The following is an 8,131-nucleotide window of genomic DNA, read 5'->3' as shown; positions in this document are numbered from 1 at the left end:
GAACTCTGCTATAGGTGGCATTCTCAATCCCGAAGCTAAGCATGCCTCTGCACTCTTACATTTGCCCCGTAGTCATTCATGCTTAGCCATTTTACACTTTGTGTCAATCTCATTTTTAAGACGTCTGTATTCCCCTCCTTTCATCCGCTCCATTTGCTGTATTGTTATACATCTTACCATTATGTAATGAATCTGAAACCCTCAAGCGTCTCCATGTCACTTCCAAATATGCAACATTTTTCATGATTCTTAATCCAACCAATGATTAAATAATGCTCTGTGAAAATTCTCCCAGGCGGTTTGCTCTTTGATTACCTTTCCCCAGTCAATGTTCTCTACTATTCTTCCTTCTCTTCCTTTTCCTACTAGCGAATTCCATTTCCCCATCATAATTAAATTTTCCCCTCGCTTAACTATTTGAGCAATTTCTATAATCTCATCATACATTCTTTCAGTAACTTCATCATTTGCAGAGCTACACCGTGTGACACGTTAAAAGATCACTCTTTTGAAACACCGTAATTGTCTCCCATTGCATCGAAATTTGGCTCACAGGTGCCTACGACTTTTATCTGTAGTGGTGCAAAAATGTGGCGCCGTGAGACATCACTCTCGGGCGCGACGACGCTTCATACATAAGGTATCGACTTAAGCGGAAAAAAAGGCTTGTGTTTAAAGTTCAAGCGAGATGTAAACAGCGGCGGCTCGTTGTAAAGGGCCAGACGGGTCCGGCCCCACCAAAAAGACTTGCGATATATTTTTTTCAGTTTTCTGTCAAACAGTTCGAGTATGATATGATTGTGGCGTAGTATGGCTAAAAGAGCCCCAACGTAATGAAGCCCAGTTATCTCTGTTCCACAGCCCCGGTGGACGCGCCACCACCCGTGTACCCCTCTCTCCCCCCACACCAGCCATGCCGTGAACCCAGAGGCAGGAGACCCTTACTCTCCACACACCGCCGGCTCATAAACTGCAATCGCAGTGACGTGACCAGTGCGTTCAATACTAAACTGGAGAAATACTAAAAGGCGTCTTTGTCTAGAAACCCGTGACGCTCTTTGTGGAATCGCCATTTTGTAACGGGGCAGTAGTACTTCTTCTGCTTGTGACTTTGAAGTGATTCTCTTTCCTTTTTAACAAACATGCTCAAGAGTTGTGTTGTACACAGATGCAATAATCGGTGGGCACCAGGAAGTGGTATTCAGTTCCACCCGAAGTTACATATGCTTTAATGTTTGGTAAGGCAAATAGTGTTCGATGAATTCAAACAATGTAAAAAGATATCTAATATCTTTTTAGTTTTTCTCGCTCACGTCCAGAACTTTTAAGGAAAATGGTGCATGCAGTACGAAGTTGTGAGTGTGTGGGTTTTATTTTGTCACCTTAGAAAGTGAATACTGGATTTCATGAAAACACAGAGTCATTTGTAGATCTCATTTTACGAAAGACAGCTACATGTTTCGACTAGAAGCTAATAGACAGCTGCTGAAGGATGACGCTGTACCAAATTTATTCAGATTTCCAGGCTATTTGCAAGTGAAAATCAATCGGAGAAGGCAACTCGTTCGGTATAAACCTGAGGTAAAGCAACGTATTTAACTAGCATCAAGGATACATATTGCTGTTAATGTATCTTCCTGAATATTTTGCAGCTCGTATTGTTGCTAACGGATTCTTTTAATTTTGTTTCAGGAAATGAATGGGATCCAAACGACAAATACGTTGTTTAAACCCGATGGTAATCATGAGAAGTGTGATGCAAGTGTTCCGACTGATGTCTCTCACAGAATTTTGGCCCTTAAGAAAAAAAGTGAGACGATTGCAGATGATACTAAAGCATCCTGAAAAAAAGATGAAAACAATGGCAGAACTGATTAGAGTGCTGAAAAAAAGAAACTATCTAAATGACAACCAGGAAAGTGGCTTTCCTTTAGACTTTATTATTACCCAATTGAAAAACAGTGGTGCAAAGAAGCTATCCAGGCGATACAGTGAACTAACCAAGCAATTTGCCCTCACTGCATTTCTGTTCCCCTAGGGCGTATAGATTTGTACGCCCTATGTTCCTTTTTCCCCACCCCAGTATTCTTCGTGGTTGCGTGTCACCAGTAAATTGTTCAAAATGGTTCTGAGCACTATGGGATTTAACATCTATGGTCATCAGTCCCCACCAGTAAATAGTGGACCTGACTATCTACAAGAGTTTTTCAACCATCTAAAACATAATATCAGTGACAAAAGATATCTTAAAGAGTGTGCACTTATTTTTTATAGTATGTCAATTAGAAAGCAGCTTGTGTGGAAAACAGCAAAAAAGCGTATGCACGCTATGTTGATGTGGGCAACATTGTGAATAGAGATGAGGAAGAACTGGCTACTGAAGCTTTAGTTTTTCAGATAGTATCGTATACTGAAAAGTTTAAGTGACCAATTGTGTACTTCCTTGTGATTAAACTGTTGTCAGATGTAATGACTGAAAGTGTGGTATTTTCTGAAACTGATTTCTGTAAGTGTTCTTGTGAGATCAGTGACATGTGATGGTGCTGCTGTCAAAATTCATACACTCAAGAAGCTTAGGTGCTCACTGAATCTGGAAAATTTTCCACATACCTCAATGTTCATACAGTTCTTGATCCATGCCATATGCTGAAATTAGTTTGTAATGCTTTAACTGAAAATAAAATTATTAACTGTGACGCTGGAGATGTGAAGTGGGACTTTATTTTGAAGTTACATTATCTGCAAGAGTGTGAATCTGTAAAATTTGGCAATTCACTCTCTAGTTCACATGTGAATTTCTGATTCGTGACAACATTAAAGATTTTTCCTCTGTTAGCAGCTGAAATTAGCAACAAAGCAATGATTTAGCAGTTTTGTTGCCTAATGATGTGTACAGACATTTTCTCTTTACATACAATATAGAGAGAAATGCATTTTGCGTCAGATGTGTTATTATGTGAAAGTTCGCTACATATCTGATGAACTAACTATAATAAGAAATTTTTCATGTCAATGTTTTGGTTATTTTGCATCGCTATATAGTTTCGTCATTCAGGATTTCCAAATACGAAAAGTGAAAGCAAAAAATCTATTCCACAGAGGTAAGCATTTTGAGAAGCATAATTTGTCGGCAACCTTAGCGTCAGTAGAGAAATTACCTATGTAAACACAGCACACAACAGAATAATTGCGACATTGATCTTACGGGGAAGGGTTAGAATGTACAAGGCAATAGCTAACAATGAACTATAAACTAAACACACACAGCATCATATACTGTACATAAATGGTAACAGTATTTTTTCTGTGTAGCAGTCACGGTACGTGACCGACTGTACCCTTTCTCCATCTCGGCTCTCACGCTACTGCAGCTTACGAGCTTAGGGACCCCTCTTTTTCCCGTACCACAGTGAATCCTGCTGTCCCGGTCGTCCATCAACGGTAAATGTGGAAACAAGCGAACGAGGTCACCTCTCAATAGTTTCTAGTTTTCTGTAACTGTGAAGTTGAAACTCGAGTGTTCGTGCAGAGATTTTAAAATGAACAAAGTAGAGTGTTTGCTTAAAACGGCCTTCCGTTTATTAAGTGTGAAAGAGAAGCTAGAGATCAAACGGTTAGAGAAATTTCTGAACACATGGTGGTGTAAAAAGGCTTCGTTAACTGTGAATGAAGAGAAACAAAATTATTTTGTTTCTATTGCGTGTTATTCGGCGGTGAAGGATTTTGGGTAATAGTAAGGATCTAAGGCATTTAAGTGAACAAATTAAGAACCATAAAAAACATGGACTACATTTAGAAAATGCTTGTAAATAAAAAATGTTTGGCATAATTAACACTGCTGCTCGGATTGAGTCGGCGTATAAAATGTTAATTCAGAAACATAAAGAATTAGTTTCAAAGAATAGACACATATTAAACAGAATAGTAGAGTGCTTAATGCGTTCTGGAGCTAATGAGTTGAAACGTCTCCTTAGAAAAATTATACATGACTGTGCTTAAACTGACACACAATATTTTTAGCGCAACGCAATCTGACTTTCAATAATCCCTACAAAAGAATGGCCCTGACTTACATTGACCTATACCTTTCACAAATCACTTACCTCACAAAAATCTTCGTTACTCGAACTACTGCAATACAGCGAGCGCCACTACTGCCAGCTAAATAAAAGATTCAAACTACTCAAGGCACTAACTACTGATAGTCATAGTTAGCAAATGAAAGATTTTGATAGAGAACAAACAATGTATTTACCTTAATAGTGTTCAAAAGTCACAATATATATAGCAGTTCATGACATCCATTCTTACAAATGTACTGTTTCTGATGGATACACATCCAAATCATCCGCTCTCAAAAATCCGACATCTCACTTCCCCACATCCACCACTGCTGGCGGCTCGCCTCCAACTGCGCAACCAGTGTTGCCAACTCTAAAAAAAACCGAGTCGCTAGACTCAATATCAAAAGTCGCTAAAACTGATTTTACTAGGGGTGTACTGAAAATTTCGTGCTGTAAATGGTGCAATAAGTCAGTGGGGGGGGGGGGGGTAATAAAATATTAATAAAAATTATCTCAAACGTAATTGTTATATTGTCTTAATTAAATGACCAACTGCTTGCAACAACATACATATAAAATACACTAACATTTAATTAAACATGTTATCATAATTGATGCAACACATAAATTTTTGTTCCGATCACAGTAGTCAAATATACTAGAAATATACAACTATATTTGTAACAAAAGAAAGCAAGAACTCAAATTAGGCTACAAAATATATACATACCAGTATGTGAGCTATTCATTGTCGTCACTCAGAAGATCGAATAACTATTTTGTTTCATGCTCTGACAGAACTGTATTTGATGTAGAGGGTTGAACATCACTGAAAAGATGATGTTGCGGTTCGACTGGTTTTGTCGCAAAAGAGTAACTTTTGTTCGTTTCAATAAGCTCCAATACGTCTGACGGTATGTCAAAAGATGCACAATCTTTATTTTGTTTCTTCAGCTGGTCTCTCAATATGATCAAAGCATTAATTCTTTAACGATAAGCTGTTACGTTGTTTAGTTTTTAAAGTATTCACACAACTGAATATTCTTTCCACTTCATCAGTTGAATGCGGTAGGCATGGAACAGTCATTGCTAGCTGTGAAAGCAAAGAAAAAGGATTCTCCCCTGCGGCATTTTTATATTGCAAAACCTCACTCCAAAATCGAACAGTATTAGTAGTGTTATTCCACCTAATGAAGTTGGTATTATGCCATTCTTGCAGCATACCGTCGATGAAATCGCCACTAAAACCCAGCTCTTTGGTTACATCCGCTACAGCATTATTTTTATTCACTTTTAGTGTTTCTTCAACATTCAGCATTGACATTTTTTTCAGGATCGTAACGTTACTTGGCAGTCTTTGTTGTATTTGTTTTATGAGTTTCAGACTAAACTGAATGCATCTCTTCTTCAAATAAACTTTATTTTCTTCAGACAAACTTGACTCAGACAATTTCTGTTCAAACATAAAGCCAAGGTTCGGATTTGCGTACATACATTCGCTTGGAACTGGTTTTGTCAACAAATCAACAGTTGAAAAAACTATGTTTTGTCCGAGTGACTGCATGAGAAATACAAGTGTATCTAATAATTTAGTGGGGTCATTGTCTTCTCTTTCGAAAGCTTTTAGTGCTATTTGTACGTCTTTTAAAGCATGTTTACTGCTCCAGAATTCTTCGTATTGCTGGTTCAATTGAAAGCCAACGTGTTGCATAGACCTTCAAAAATTTTAGTGGCTGTTTTCCACAATTTATTGTCTCATGAACCTTTTTATATTCCTCTTGTCTTTTGGGTGAAATGGAGAACCAATTGTACGTTTCCCGTACAAGAAACTATGTTTCTAGGTATGGTATTCACTGAGGCGTGCGAAACTGCAAGTTGAAGAGAGTAACAAATGCAACCGATCAATACCAAATGCTTCAAACCATATTCTCTCTTGAGTTGTTCGAAAAGCCCGTTGTTTATTCCAACCATTGCAGAAGCATTATCTGTGCCAATTCCTACCATATTAGCGATTGGAAGTTTGAGATCTTTCAAAGAATTCACAAGAACAGCAGCCATAATTCTTGCATCTGCAGTTTCTACTACAGCGAGTTTGAGAAATGCTGATCTAATGGTTTGGTTGTTTACACTATAGTACCGTATAACGATACCTAGCATTTTATATATTGATACATCTGTGGATTCATCTATTAGTACACTGTATTTTTGGTTACCTATATCTTCAACCAATGATTGTGTAAAATATGGAGCCAAAACTTCAGTCATAATGTTAGTGCACTTTGTACGATGTAATTGCATGTTTTTAGCGTCCTCATCACCGGAAAACACCTTCTTACACAGTATTCCTAAATGATCTACAGCTAAAATAGAACAATGTTCAGCAATAAATAAAGAAAGGGTGCCTTCCACTCTGCTTGCTATTTTAACTGTAGTTTTCGAAACAATTTTTACTGGTAAGGTGGTTTGTGTTTTTTTTAAATCAATTTTTTTGTTTATGCTTATAGTTTTCGAATGCTTTCTAATATCACACAATTCAGCATAAAACTCTGTTACACATACTTGACATCTTGCCTTCGATAAGTCTCCAACGACTGGTTTCAGCCACCCATTGAATTCAGGTTCTGCTTCCCACGCATCCCGATATTTTTGAGCGTACTGCTTGTTCTTCTGCGGTAAATCCATTATGTAAGCCACCACAACATAAGTTTCACCAATTTATAATCACTGAAAATACATTAAAACTCAGGCAAACTAGAGGTCATGAAACAATCTACTTACTCGGTAACTCAATATCAGTCCTATTGTTCATTGTTTAAAACGTAATAATGTCTGAGATACCCCCATCGCATTGTTCTTGCGTTACCACTGTGCATGTGGTAATTATTTGACTGCAGGTTAACATTTCGAAAAATTAGATGTTGCTGGACAGAAATGTATTTTATTATACTTAATATTACGTATGTTTTTCGTCAATTCGAAAAATAAAGGCTCAAAACTTTAAGAATTATAGATCGATACGCTATCGACGATAACAGGCTAGTGGGTAATGAAGAATGAATTGTTCTATAGTCAAGGTTTTCTTACTCTGTAGGCAATTCCCACATTCAGGTTTACTGAATACTGAACAGTGCTACATAATCTGCTAAGAAATTAATTTAACTTAGTAAATCTAGAACAATGTCTGCGTAGTACCGATTCGATAGTTAAAATCTTAGTTTTGTTAATGAAAATACTGGCCCAAAATAGTTCTGATTTGCGCTTCAAAAGTCGTCAGTACTCCAAAAGTCGCCAGATAAGTCGCTAAATAATTTTTGCGGCTAAAAAGTTTTTTTTGTCGTTAAGACGAAGGCAAAAGTCGCCATTTCTAGCGACAAAGTCGCTAAATTGGCAACACTGTGCGCAACGCTACGTGCTGTTAACAGCCAACAGCCCAACACTACAAAAGCAAATATTACAACAATGCCACCCAGCCACAGACTGCACACAGCACAGCCAGTGATTTTCATACAGAGCGCTACGTGGCGTTACCAATATAAAAACCTAAACAGCCTACTTACGTAGCCCCCATGCTCCCCACAAAAAATTTTACAAACTGTTTTGGGCAGTGGTCAATACAGATTTGAAAAAAATTTTCATAATTACAATAACAAAGAAATCAAATGCACACACTTACACACGGAAGTCGTGGGTTTCCATGCAGTCTTGAACAAGTAGTGTTGTCCTTCCAACGGAAAGACAGTGCTAACTCTTGATATGCAGACAGGTAATAGGCCACAACAGAGCAAACCCACCGCAGAGTTAGTCGAAGTTTTGAAGAATGTTGGTAGGTAGGTCATCACAGAGCAGACCCACTGTAGTCCTGGTAGCGGTTATGGTATTGGTGGGCCACCAGAGGTGCAGACCCACTGCAGTCCTTGTAGAGATAATGGTATTGGTGGGCCATCAAAGGTGCGGACCTACTGCAGTCCTTGTAGAGACGGCCAGCAGCCATCTGTTGCGACTGTGCAGGTGCACAATCACCATCGAAGAGTCTTGCAGACAATATAGCAAGTCCATGAACCACCACT

Source organism: Schistocerca cancellata, chromosome 1, assembly GCF_023864275.1.
Source record: "Schistocerca cancellata isolate TAMUIC-IGC-003103 chromosome 1, iqSchCanc2.1, whole genome shotgun sequence".
NCBI classification, from domain to species: Eukaryota; Metazoa; Arthropoda; class Insecta; order Orthoptera; family Acrididae; genus Schistocerca; species Schistocerca cancellata.
The sequence above is the reverse complement of the archived record's forward strand: the minus strand, read 5'-3'. Positions refer to the sequence as shown.